This window comes from Atta colombica, unplaced genomic scaffold, assembly GCF_001594045.1.
Source record: "Atta colombica isolate Treedump-2 unplaced genomic scaffold, Acol1.0 scaffold224, whole genome shotgun sequence".
Classification (NCBI taxonomy): Eukaryota; Metazoa; Arthropoda; class Insecta; order Hymenoptera; family Formicidae; genus Atta; species Atta colombica.
Window position 1 is genome coordinate 685,558 of NW_017259321.1, and position 15,158 is coordinate 700,715.

Consider the following 15,158-nt stretch of genomic DNA (forward strand, 5'->3'; position numbering starts at 1 on the left):
ACTCTTTCACCATTTTCAAACAGAATCTGCATCGAAAAAACATTCGAAAAGACAAGTATGAAACAATGCGTTAACAAATATACACATTGACACATTTATCGTGCCAATAGATAGCGAAAAAAACTGTGAATTGATTCTCGTTGATTTATCGTGCATAGTAAATGAGGACCGAAGCCTCGATGACGAAATGGCACACGTGTGACGCATTGATTGTTTACTTTGATACAAACGTCTTTAAAGCGTATGGCCCATGAAACGATGCGTTTATACACGACGAACACTCGCCAACATTATACGATCGTTGCTAGATGAAGTTGAACGCATGTTGGTGTCATAATGTTGTCGCAACGACGTAATGACTATTTCGCCGTTTTTCTTAGAAAAAGCACTTGAAGTTTACTATTATATTTTGCTGCCCGCGAAAGAAGAATTTTTATCATGCGCACGCTGCGGCAACGTATCAGGATAACACCCTGGAAAAAAATATTTTATATATAATTATATCAAATTATATTATAGTTTTATATAATTTTATTACCGGGACAGTATAATGTTTCGCACTAATCTCTCTTTATGCGAATTATCGAAATTTTCCAAGTCACGATTATGTAAAGATTTAATATCAACTGACAAATGTACTATTTTCTCATTATTACGATATAATTTTTGTACTAACAGTAAGACCAACTGGTGAAATCATTGTGAAACTGTCGTAAAAATCAACGATTTATTGTTAAATAAATTGAGAATACAGAACTCTTGATAATAAAAAATGTAGAAGTAATATAAGAGTAAATGAGAGAGAAACAGTGCGGTTATTTTATTTTGCGTGGAACGCAAAAATTAATATAATTTTAATATAAGTATTATACATACAGTGAGTGCAAAAAGTATTCGTACAAAGAAAATATTAAAAAAAAAATTTTATTTTTAAAAAGTAAATATTAGAGAAATAAGTCATCGAATTGATGTTGAATCGATATAAATATGATGATTTTAACATTAATTTGACGTCGATCCAACGTTTAATTGACGATTTCTTGTTGGATAATTAACAATTTATTCATAAAGAATAAAATAAACTGTAAAATAGACTATGTTTCTTAAAACCATATAAACCAAAAAGATATATATTAATTATACAAAATCATCATCATTTGATATCATTTGAAAAATAAGCGATAATTAAAAATTGTATTGTTTGAATGCAAATAGTATTCATACTATTAGTATTAATATTAATAGTATTCGTATGACGAGAAATTTAGCTTTTAAGATTAAGAATATATGTGAAGCTCATTTGTTTATGTTAGAACAGAATGTATTTATTGTATAAAATTGCTAATTAATGTTTATTTTCTACAAGACTTTTTATAACAAATTTCTTTGTACGAATACTTTTTGCTCTTACTCTATATATGTATAAAGATTAACGTATCAGAAATTCTTTAAACGTTTTAACTTCATTTAAGGTCATTTTTAGTGAATTTTTAGCGAAAAAGCAAATCTCATGCTTATTTGTAATAGTAATTAACTATCATCTGAAGTGTAACAATTAATACTACACTGAGTTAATTCACAGTAGAAATTCACGATGTAGTGAAATTTCGATGACATTAAACACTACGGGACACGACTTGTTTTCCTGAGAGTTGTTTGCATTTTAATAAATTATTGGAATCACATAGAATACAGAATTTCTAGTAAACTAAAACACAAACAATCTAATAAGAAAACAAGCATGTGTGATTTAACTTAGTGTTCAAAAGCAATATGCGCAGAATATGTTTGGAATTACAAGGAAATTAATAAATTTAAAAGTCAATTTATGTAAAATTAAAGCTATAGTGGAAAAAACTTTTCGAAAAAACTAATCTTAATACATACTTCTTTGAATAGAAGAATCTAATATTCTTAATATTTTCATTAAGATTCTTAACATTTACGTAAATATTTATTGAATGAAAAAAATGATATTAAGTATACAACTTTGCTTCCGCCGTTTTCCTATAAATGGCTTTAGCGGTAAGTGGTGGTCGAAATAAATAGATCATAGACGTCATACAATAAACTTGGGCATCTGTCAACATAACCCCATAGAAATATTAGTTAGATTTGTGTCTGCATCATAAAGTTATTCTCAATTGAAAATGTCAGTTTACGAGCCAAATTCTCGTCATTTGCGGCAGGTTTTAAATTTTTGTTTCAATATGAAGAAATCTGTGGCTGAGGCTCATCGAATGTTCTCAAATACTTATGGTAAGGCCGCTAATAGTGAAAGAACGTGTCATGAGTGGTTTCAACGCTTCAAGAACGGTGATTTTGACGTCCAAGGTCATGCTCTGTATTTGGTGGGACCAGCTCGGCGTAGTGTATTATGAACTGTTAAAACCGACTGAAACAATCACAGGCGATCGGTATCGAACGCAATTGATGCATTTGAGCCGAGCATTGAAAGACAAACGGCCGCAATACAACGAGAGACACGATAAAGTGATTTTGCAGCATGAATGCTCGATGTTGCGAAAGTGATCAAGACTTGGAAACGTTGAAATGGGAAGTCTTATCCCACCCGCCGTATTCTCCAGACGTTGTTCCCTCTGACTATCACTTGTTTCGATCAATGGCACACGGCCTGGCTGACCAGCACTTCCGGTCTTATGAAGAAGTAAAAAATTGGATCGATTCGTGGATAGCCTCAAAAGATGACCAGTTTTTTCGACGCGGGATTCGTACGCTATTCGAAAGATGGGAGAAAATAGTGGCCAGCGATGGACAATACTTTGAATCATAAATGTATAACCAGTTTTTTACAATAAAGCCTCGAATTTCGGAAAAAAAACGGTGGAAGCAAAGTTGTACACCTAATAGTTAAATCAAATTAATGATTTTTATAACAAATAAATATATGTTTATATTTATTAGTTAGTAAACATTTACTTAAACCTATTTAAACAAATATATATTACAATTTAAACAAATATTTATTATATTTATTATATTTATTATAATTTAGTATTTTTTTTCAGTGTATTGTCTTTATTCTTGCTTTATTTTTTATTCTTCGCCTTTTTGCATAATGTCTTGTTTTGCGATAACAAGTCCTTTTTTTCTTTTCCAAACTCATTTTACGATTTCGTTTGGCAAGCGTAATTCTTCACGCTCGAGCGCACGGAATCGCGGTGGTCTTTGCACGCGGATCACGTCGCAAACGCGCGATTCGACTTGATTCGCGTACGTGAAATACTTACGAAAACTCGGAAAGAGCGGGGAATCCTTGAAGCCAGAAATTATGAAGGATGCAACGCGCTCTTCCTGCGCAATGAACGTATAATGTACGTACAATACACCCGTGTAAGCACAACAGCGTCTTCTTTCTCGTTGAATCGTCCTTGCCGCGAACTAATCGACATTGCCTTCGCAATATTGAACACAATACTGTTCATGAATAGATTTCCTTGTGTACTCGATATTGCTTCGATACAGCTATTGATCGGGTTATATATGTCTTGCAAGTAATAAACAAAAGTAATGAAATACGACGCCAATGCAGCTTGCGATTTTTGATGATTCGTTAATCGCTGCCGATATTGTTCTATTTTAAAGTGATGAACATAATCGATTATTTATAAAAAAAAAGATTATATTAAATAGATTGTAAATCGAATATGTTTTTCGATAGTGGTACAATCGAGGTGCAGGTAATCTTATTCATTACTCCTCGATCCTTAAGACTGAAAATATATTAATTATTTAAAATAATCGATTATCCTTCGAATATATTCATCACTAATTCTATCAAATCATTCCTGGATTTTAAATTTTAATTTTTGTAGCGAATTCCTTATGTATGAGTAGTTTGACCTTTGTGCTGATTGTGAATTGCGAAATTGAAATTCCACAGCATAATTCTTCGGCTCTGCGAAGCGATTTAATATGTGAAAGGATATATTCTTAAAATAATATTCTAAATGCGATAAAATAACGTCATCGTTTACTTCAATGACTAATTTAAAGAGCAAAGTTTGATTTTTCAAAGTTCCTATTCTTGAGATTGCATCACCAAGCTGTTTTCGTTAAATATGTATGGAAGATTTACAACAAAGATAATCTGCATATTTAAAAAAAAAAAACATGTAATTTGTTTTTTTAATTTCCGCAAAGCAAAAGTTATATTTTAAATTGATAACGATGTAGTTTTATACATAAATTTTACATCGATTGAAAGAACACAATTTCGCAATATGTAACGTTTTATTTCTTCCTTTTACTTTGTGTTTTTTTTAGAGATCATTGCACATTTTGTATTTGCTATCTATATATACATAGATAATTATTAATAAAATAGCAATCTAACAAAATGAGATTTCAAAATAATAATTTTTTTATAGACAATAATTAAGAATAGGACTAATCATGAATCCAAATCTTATTTTAGTTAAGTAGAATTATGTAACTCAAATGCAATTATATTCATAAAATTATATAACCTAAATTAACTTTTTATGCAGCACAAAACTATCTTAATATTTTGTGTTAATTATACACAGATGCATGAAAGTATATGTTGAAAAATAAAGGTATCGGTTTTTTTGCTCAATTTTAAAACATTTGATGATTTGAATTGAAAGTTTGATTACGTGAACCAGATCAAAGTTCAAACTGTTTGAGTAAATTGAACGTGAAAATCGTGCCGTTACCTTGCAATCCGTATGATAAGAAGCGTGATAAAGAAAGAAAATAAAAAACAGCGCATAAAGTAAACAAGTACAACAACACACCTTATGATAAGATTATTTATAAAAAATAAAATAACCACATCGAAAATTTTTTTGTCGCATTTTCATCAGACAGTTAATCGTGCTAAACATTGTATTGATATTAGCGGGAACGTGAATAACTCACGTTCTTGTCGATTGATCTTGAATAATTTACCTGAAATATTTTTATCACAATCGTTCAAAGTTGATTATGATAATCACGATGACAAGGGTCGACAACTTTTGCTTAATAAAATGCTTCCTGGTTCTTTGTGCAAAATTAATATGTGTGTGAACAACTTCGTTGAATCCCTTGTTATTGCGATGTACAGAGAAAAAATGTTCCAATTATTTATAAATAATTGGAACGTTTTTTTTCTCTATATCACAATTTGAAAAAAGATTAAGGTATAATAATGCTTTTTTTACAACGATTTTTATGATGATTGTTATCTATGTTACTTAAGTGATTTCAAAGAATTGATCATAAAAATCAATAAAAAAAAAAGCTTAATATGTGTGTGAACAACTTCATTGATCCCTTGTTATTGTGACGTATTTATAAATAATTGAAACGTTTTTTCTCTGTATATCGCAATTTGAAAAAAGATTAAGGTATAATAATGCTTTTTTTACGATTTTTATGATTTTTACGATGATTGTTATCTATGTTACGTAAGTGAAGATTTCAAAGAATTGATTACGAAAATCAATAAAAAAAAGCTTTTTATTCTTTTTTTATTTTTTAAAAACTTTTTGCTTATTTTTTATTTAAAATGGCTTAATATTATGCTATATTTTGTTGGAATAATATCCCGAGAAAAATGTTTCAAATATTATTATCTATAGCGGAGATCATGAATACAAAGTATATCATTGCACATAATGGCAATAGTAATACTGGAAATAACTAATCAAATTTTGACTACAATTCACTCTCCTGCGCATCCTCGGAATAGGATAACCTTGCCTTCTTATCATGGGGGAGACCAGGACCTGTAGACTATAGAGATAAGTAAAATAGTCGAGGCTATGTTAAAAACAAAATATAGGAGACACGCGGAAACATGTCTGAGCACGCAGCAGCGACTTTCATTCAGTCTGCTGTAACATCTCGTTGCAAACACATCTATGATATAGAAGTTACGTTATAATTAAAAAAAAATGGTACACGTAAGTAAATATTTTTATTGTTAAAGTTTTTGTTTTATTATCGTATATGATTATTTAAAATATTTGATTTCTATTTAGATAGTAAATGTAGTTTTTACTTAATAAAGTCCAACAGATTATTTTTGTTTATCTGTCTTTGTTATCGTATATTATTAATATTTAAAAAAAAATAATGGATGAGGATAGCAGGCTAATCACAGTATGGGGTTATATGACATTTAGTGATGATTTTTATAATATTTATTCAATATTTCATTCCTTTAAAAAGAGTTATTTCAGTGATAAATATTATAAGTTTAGTTCCCTCACGTCTAATCTCTATAAAAGGCTAGTCTAAGCTCATTCGATGTGTTATTGCACGAAACTAATGAATTTAGCAAAAAGAAGCATTGTTCTGCCCTGCGAAGCGAATGTTTTTGTTTAAAATATATATTTTTATAAAAGTTTTAATATGTAGCCAAAGATGTAACAAAATACATTAATCTTATAATTAAATTATCTCACATTAGAATCGCCCCTATCCCGCAGTCCCAGGGCTAGTTGACTCTAATGGAATGCATTAGAAAAATGCATTTTTTTCATATTAGTTATCAGTTTCTCCTTATTATTAAAATATTATTAGATAGTCAAATGTATGTAGTAAATAGTGTAGAATTAATTTTTTCGATAAGTCTTTTAAATTCGTCTGTAAAAATTCGAAACTGAAAAATGATTCTACTAGCTCTAGTCTCTACTAACCCTATATAATTATATAAAAAATTAACATATTTTATATACAGTTATATATAATTATATATAAAATATGTCCATATATACATAACAATTTTTCTTGGGATGCTATTAAAATTTGATCATATTTACGTGTACACTTCAAAAATTTAATTTCTATTTCGGAAAAAATCATTTGTATTATACAATATTATATGTATCAATATATTGTATGTATTCCGTTGTATGTATTTATCTGTCAAAAACGGAGCAAATCAATTTCTTTAGAAAATTATAAAGAAAATAGTAAATACAGAGAAATACTATTGGAAAGGAGAAGTTTTTGCAGAAGTATCTAAAAATGTACTAGATAAAATTTAAATTTGAAAATAATTTTGTTGGATCATCAAAATAGCTATAAAATTATAAAAATTATATCAAAGGATAACAAAATAATTATATAGAACAATTAAGTTGCTAGGATATCAAAATTTTTTGTAGTATTATTTATTATGTTTGAGGTTCCTACATAATTATTTTGATTCCAACAAAATTATTTTCAGCTCTATATTCTCTAAATTCTTTGAAGTAGACTCTTGCTCTAAAAAATAAAAATTGAGTCAGTACAGTCTTGAAAATAAGTAGCTCAATTTTCTTTTAGAATGAGATTTCTCCCTTTAGTATGAGATTCACTCTAAAAATTTTAGAGAACAGCTACTTTTAGGTACTTCAGCAAGATCATTCTTTCCATATATGGATGTCAATAATGACGAATGATTATGACGCACGTCGCACAAAAATGGCTCGCATAGCGGCAAGATGTACTTGGGTATTGATCGCCGACCTTTGTCTATTACAATTCGCTTCCGACAAATTGCTTGACAAAAATCCTCAATTGACATTGACTATCTCAATAGATATAGAATGATACTTGTACGGCACGTTCGCGAAATTGTGCAACGGATGTAATCGCGCTATTCTTCAAGCTTCGTCAATCATTCGTATAGCACTTCGATATTACTAGGCCAAGGCCATAAACGTGTACGAAACGACGCATTATGCTGATCTACATCCTATATTTTGCGGCCCGTTGACCACATATTATTTGCCTTTTTTTTTTATAGACCTCCGTTCTTTTCTTTGACCTTGTGCCGTTCATTAAAGAGATTTTTCGTAACATCTAACGTAGAAGTCCACGCTGGCGGTTAGCTCCGAGCAAAGTACATTCTCTTATAGAGAATAACATAAAATAAAGCTAGGACAGTTGATTGAAAGAGAGGAGAACCGGTATATATTTATGATAGAATGTTGAGGAAACAAGATGCTAGAGTCATGTAGGGTAGAATAGAGAAATCATTGTGAACTGAAACACTTGTTTCTATTTGGACGAAGTTTTTTCGTCATAACATTTCATCGATTGTACTCTTAATGAATTGAACTTTTTACAATTATTTTATTAATAATGATACATTGATTTATTTAATGATATTTTATATCATAAAATGTAGAAATATATCATAAAATGATTAAATGTCGCATTGATTTCTGTCCAGTTTTCATGAAAAGAGGGGATGCGCAACTCCGTTAGTAATTATGGATTGAAAATATATATAAATTAAATAATTATAATTTTTGATATTTTAAAATTTATCAAAATTTATCAAAATTTATCAATTAAATATGTATTTGTACGATATTTATTTTTTAATATACGAATCTTTTTAGCGAGAAATATAAATAGACTTCCACAGTGTTTTGTTAGACTACATCATTTTATAGGTCCTTGAAATATTTTAATGCAGTTTTTAGTTCTTATTTAAATCTTTTTTTATTAAAATTAACATTTGCGTTCGTATACACTGATTTGTGTTATAAGTGATTCTGTAGGCTTAATTGAAAAAATTGTCTTTTGTACATTAAATTCATACTGAATTGTATGATTAAATATTATTTTAGGTATAATGTTCTTGATCTTTGGAGTAGAATGGTCATCTTGTCATCTTTAGTTATAAGAGTTATAGAGATAAAATCTATTTCTCTGAATCTTGAGATACGAACATGATGTACACTTGGTATAGTTCTTTTGACTTGTGTTTGTGACATTTTACATATTTGTATGGATTAAAAGTTTTTTTACGGATATTAAAAAAAGTGTTTTTAATTCAATCAAACCACTCAGAATCTGGAATTTAAGGAAATTCCTAAATAGTTAAAATTATCAATTTTCGCAAGATTACAAAGATAATAAAAATTGATCTACATTGATGGACTATGATAATGCATTTTATTACAAGCATATTATTTTATTAAATGGGTAATTTCTGCAATTTTGCGGAAATAAAATTTCTTATACATTAATAATCATGGATATTTGCCGCTTGTGCAATCATTATAGAATTATGATATCCTAGAATTATGATATTCTAAAGAATAGTGCGATCATTTATAGAATTTAATTTTTTCTGTATTTGATTAAAGTATCTACATCATTTTTTTATGATATTATCATCATTTTATAAAATCTATTATTCTTGTATAAAATGCTATAAGAGACAAAATGGTAATGAAATGATTTTTGTTTAGATTGGTTTTTTTTAATTACATTGTTATTATTTTATTATTATTTTATTATTACTTAACTTAATTATAACTTAATTATTAATTAGATCTTTATGTATCACATATCTTCGTGAATTATAACAATATTAATTATAGTTATGAAGTAATAAAGGAGGAAATACGCGTTTTCGATAACGTAAAACAAGTCTAATAACTCAAATTATGAGTTAACAATAATTATAATTTATTATAATAATTATAAATAAATTAATTTATTACAAATTATAATATCAAAACAGAGTCTGATGATGGCCTCTATTAATTCAAGCAAATTAAGGTCATTAAAATGAATATTATTCCTCAAATGAATTAAGAGTCACATCTTGATTTAATTTATTGTCATTTTGATGTTATCGTGATCTGTTGTCATTGGGTTTATATTTAAATGATTGCTTCCTGTTACATGTATAATTTATTAATTCAATGAAAGAACAAGTTAATAATGAAATGATTTTCGTTTACATTTATCTTTTTTTAATAATATTCTTATTATTTTATTATTATTTTATTATAATTTAATTATTTATTAGATCTTCGTGTTTCACGAATCTTCGTGAATTGAAACAATGTTAATTATAGTTACGAAGTAATGGAGAAGGAAGTGCGCGTTTTTGATAATCTTCATAAAATTATAATTCAAGTTATGATAATATATTATGTTATAAATTATTATTCTCTATGTGTTGTAAATTTTAATTTTCAAGCAAAATAAAATCAAAATAATAAAAAAAAATCAAAATAATTTTTATGAAATAAATAAATGAATTAATAGATTAATAAGTTAGATAAATGAATTAATAGAATTAATAGGTTTTCAATTAGTCATGATCAGTCGATTTAATTATTATTTTGATGTTATCGTGATCTATTGTTTGAATTTATTTATGTTTAAATCGCTTCTTAATTACAATTTATAATTCGATACACTATTTTTTTTCATAATAATAAAAATTATTTATCTCGCAATTTAGAGTTTTTAGTGAACGACTGCGTATAGAAAAATTACAGTGTAATCATAAAAAAATTTGTTTTATTAGCTATATATATGAAACATTAAACAATAATATAGAGATTTCGAATGTATATGTGTTTTTTCGCGAATGTTTCTCTTTTACATGCAAATAATTTTACAAAATTAGCCATATCATGGCAATCCCGCTCAGTAATGTTCTATTTAATGATGGCCTAGCGGTAGATGTCAATCGATTAGCGCATCCATTGTTTATGCGTTACGTAAAAACATCATGCAACATTGATCGCTTCCTGAATATAATTGCGGCTATTCGATCGTCGTTATTCCGACGTTATTATTTTTTTCAGATAGCAAAAGCTGCTTACAAAATTAAAATTAAGAAAGCGAAATATTGCGCTAAATACTACTAGTGTAATATTCTAATGTGTTGAAAGAACGTTGACGCAGAACAACTGGAAAATCATAAATTTTAGCTAAAGGAAAATTTTTACAATAAAGGTTGTCTGAAATATTATAATTTTTATAAAGAAACAAATAAATGGCTTAAAAATGACACGAAATCTCTCGATGCTGTATATTCTAATTTATTTACAAGGATTTGATGTTTCTCTCTCCTTACCTTTGTCAACGTATTATATACTATATTATTTAGTTTTTGATTGCGTCAGTCACATGAGAATGAAAAATAAAACTGACATTTTCTTTAAGCGACTTGTCTTTGCATTTATTAATTCAATATTTTATCAGTGATTATTTATTATATATGTCTGTTTAATTCAGTTTAAATTTGTTAACTAATTTGTTAAATAATAATTAACTTGGCAATTATAATGAAAATACGCTTGGACATAATAAGTTCTTTACATTTACATCACACAAGTCATGTGTCGCATAATTTGGTTTTTTAATTTCAATTTTCAAGCGTATGACTAATATATGATATCTCACAATAATAATAATTGTATGTACATCTCATAAGCAACATGTCGCATAATTCGATTTTTGAATTTCAATTTTTAATCGTATGACTAATAATTTTTTAATTGTATTTTAAAGATTGTTTTGCGATTATTGAGAAAAATCCGCAATAGGATCGAAAGTCTATTGTATATTACGTATTGATTGAATAAATTCATTGCACGTGTATATTCAGTGTTCGACTCATTTAAATATTTATGGCTTGTTTTTATACAATATCAGCTAAAAATGAATTCTACAAATGTAAAAATATAATTCTTACAATTTTTTTTTAAAAATTGCTTAAAATAGTTAAAATAGCTAAAATAGTTTAAATAATAGTGGCTATAATATTATTGATAATATTATATAATATTGTATATAATATTATTAATTTATTATATGTTTTGTAATTTTCTAAATCAGTTTTATATATATTTTTTCTTTCTTTTATTTTTTCCATAATACGATTTTAAATATAAGATTGGAGTACAGCATAACTGGCACACATGTCTGTAAGATAAACCATAAGCTAACTTAATTTTTATAATGTCAAGTAGTTGTTATTAGAGCTGAAAGCAATCGTGTGTTTTATAGGAAATCCCTCAAAAAAGAAACTGTAGCATTATATGTTTGCATCTTATAAAATAGCAACATAAAGTATTCATATAAATGAAAAAAGTTTTATATAAAAGTGAAAAGATTCTAGAAATTTTTGTATATATACATTCACATGTAGGTATTTTTGTACAGATTTTGTACTCCTGTGAAAGAAAAAGAATAAGAATATATGGCATTACTGCCTATCGTGTTAGTTTTGGGGCTTATTTTGTCCAACGATCATTTTTGCTTATCTTTTAAAAAAGTAAATTATTGCAAACAGTATTATAAAAGCTTACATTATTTGATAGAAGGTATTTTCTAGTTTGTATTTATGTTTATAAAGTTTTTAGCTTTTGTTGGCCAAGAAATATTGCCTAAAAACAAAATGGATCTCTGTATCGGAGATCTTCTGACAGTTAAAACTCAATGAATGTTTTATTCGACGTACTTATCTTCTTATTAACTTAAGTTTGCTTCTTTTTGCAGCAAAATTTTTTTTTGCTTTTGGATGATCGTCGAAATTACGATCAATTTCCATATACAAGGTGATTTTAACATATTTCGTCATTCATCATGAGCAGAGTGAATCGAACTGAGTCGAAAAGTCATCTATCATTTTGCAGTTTGCAATAGTTAACAAAATATTAATTATTAAAAATTGCTAAATATTCTTGAATAATTTTTTACTCAAACTTACTATCAACTTTATAGAAAAACTGCAAGAGACAAAAATCATTTATTTTCTTCTCATAGAACTTTAAAAATTTTTTCAGAATTTTTTATCAATTTTTTAGTACAGTAGTAGTATTGCATTTTATTATTTTTATAGTAATACTGCATTTTATTATTTTTATCAACATGAGAAAATACGATATTAAAAAATTTTGAAAAAATTCTCAAAACTTTATGAGAAGAAAATAAATGGTTTTTGTCTCTCTCTTGCAACTTTTCTATAAAGTTGATAATATTTGAGTAAAAAATTATTCAAGATCAATATTTAACAATTTTTAGTAATTAATATCTTGTTAATTATTGCGAAATGATAGAAGACTTTTCGACTCAGTTCGATTCACTCTTGTTTATGGTAGATGATGAAATATGTTAAAATCACCCTGTGTAACTCGTATCGCAGACCTCTTCTCGCGACTGCAAGATCGTAATCTTTTCACTTGGTCAAGATATTTGTACTGAAAAAAATCAATACTTTTATGGAAATTACTTTTTTATGATCAGACTTAATTATAACTAATTATAACTTTTAATTATAACTTTTTTTCTAAATTTTTTAAAGTGAAAATATACGGAAAGAAAAAATTTGCTATGAACGCTAATTCTTTGCCACAATTTTCTTTGCAAATATAGAGATCGCAAATTATTTGCAGGTGTAACAAATATTTTTTTTGTACTCACTACAAGAATTATTTGTAGTAAATATAAAATATTTATCAAATATGCATATTTATTTGTTGCAGCAAATAAATTTGATAATTAAATTTGCAATCCCTTCGCGTTTATAGCGAAATTATTTTTTTCATATTAATGGTTTGTACATATTTGTACATATTAATAGTAAAAAATGTGAAAAAATAATAAAGACAAATTCAAATCGATAAAGCGGCTAGACTACTCTATTCGCCAAGCAATTAGACACGATTGATTGGATCCATAGGTAAGAACCAATCATATTCATTCGCTCAGCAAACATGCCTAGAACTTGCTCATTTTGTGTGTAAAATTCAATGGAATCCCGAAAATATATACAGCATGTGAAATTAATATAATGTGTAATTTTCTATGTGAGTCGCAATATTACATAATTATGCTGGATCAGAAGGTAGTAAATATTAATTTTATAAGCCCGATAGGTCTTATCGGAATTTCACTCTGTGTCGTTGAACTTCGTTTGGCCTTCGGCGGGATATCCGGTCTTTCCTTGGAAAGTCCAAACTCAAAATAGCATCTCCGCGTCGAGCGACGTCAGAAATAAACTACTTATGCTTTATGACCATGTTCTTACGTATTTTAAGTACGATGAAATGCATTAATATTCAAATGATTTTCCAGAATTAATAGAATTATTAATTTAATTTATATCTTTGAATTCTTTTTTAAGCATCTTTTTATTTATTCAGATTGTTAAGTCATTATATACATGGAAAGAATTTGTTGAAATATCTAAAAAGTTTAAGTAAATATACAGAAAAAAAACTTGGTTCATTAAAATAATTATGTATAGGAATTCTATCATGATGAATAATGCTGCAAAAAGATTAAACATTCTGTCAATTAGTTTGAGCGTTTTACATCAATATTGATAGTCCAATCTAAAAATATTTTCAGATCTTGCTTAAATATTTAAGCAAAATCGTTTTTTTTTTGTGTATTAATGTGTTTAATACGTAAATTTTAATCTTTCTGTTTATATTGTAATTATGATACATCATTTAGACGTTTAGACATAAAAAGACATATTATTAGTTAGATTTCAGCACAAGTAAATAATTGTTCCTCGATTATAACAAATGATATTCTATTCTTTAAACGTTTAAACAATGATTCTAAAAAATAGGTACTACATAGAATAAATAAAATATCTGTTTGAAATTCTTGGATGAGATTTTAAAAAATGCGATCATGGTTTTCCATAATTCTCTTTCTCTGAATATTATTTTTTATAAGTATATTTTAGATCTTTTTATGCAGATCGATGATTAATAATTATCTCATTCACAACTTAGACAGAAAACGGCGAATATCTTACGAAATTTGTATAAAAAGATAAATATTTCTCTGTCGAACAGTTGCTTTTCACATTTATAATTTTTTATCAAAAAATAGTGATGTATGAAAGTTGAGTCAAATTGAGGCAAAAATGAATCATATCTGAAAAAAAAATTTTCAGAGCCAATTTGTAACTATAACTTAATTAATAATACATGGATAGTTTGATGAGTCAATGACTTTCATTTACTTTTTTTTTTAATTAAAAATCAACATATTTTTTAACACAGTTTTATTTAAAAAAATCACTGATTTGTTAAACTGCCCATGTACATTATTTGACATTAATTCTGATTGACATAATAAAAGAGCGGATAACGTTTCCACCTTTCTGATAATTATTCGCTTTTTAATATATTCTGTACATTGATTAGAATACATACGATTAGCTAAGCCGAGCGATTCCATTTAAAATTCGCATAATTTTTCATGAACTGTTCAACGCATTATAACATTTTCCTTTTTACGTCTTTGTACGATAAATATGATTATTCGACGTGCAATTACACACACACACACACACACACACACACACACACACACACACACACACACACACACACACACACACACACACACACACA

General features: G+C 27.4%; 1 protein-coding gene across 3 annotated transcripts in view; it reads left to right on the forward strand.

Annotated features, from left to right (window-relative positions):
• Window positions 1-15,158, forward strand: part of LOC108688038 (elongation of very long chain fatty acids protein AAEL008004) — a 60,625-nt gene that overhangs the window by 7,928 nt on the left and 37,539 nt on the right. Inside the window, exon 1 of one of the 3 annotated variants that reach the window (XM_018194114.1) lies at window positions 5,872-5,933. The exons of the other annotated variants lie outside the window; for them this stretch is intronic. The gene's annotated coding sequence lies outside the window, so the exon portion shown is untranslated. Of the gene's footprint in view, window positions 1-5,871; window positions 5,934-15,158 lie in introns of those variants that run through there. 3 annotated transcript variants of the gene reach the window in all.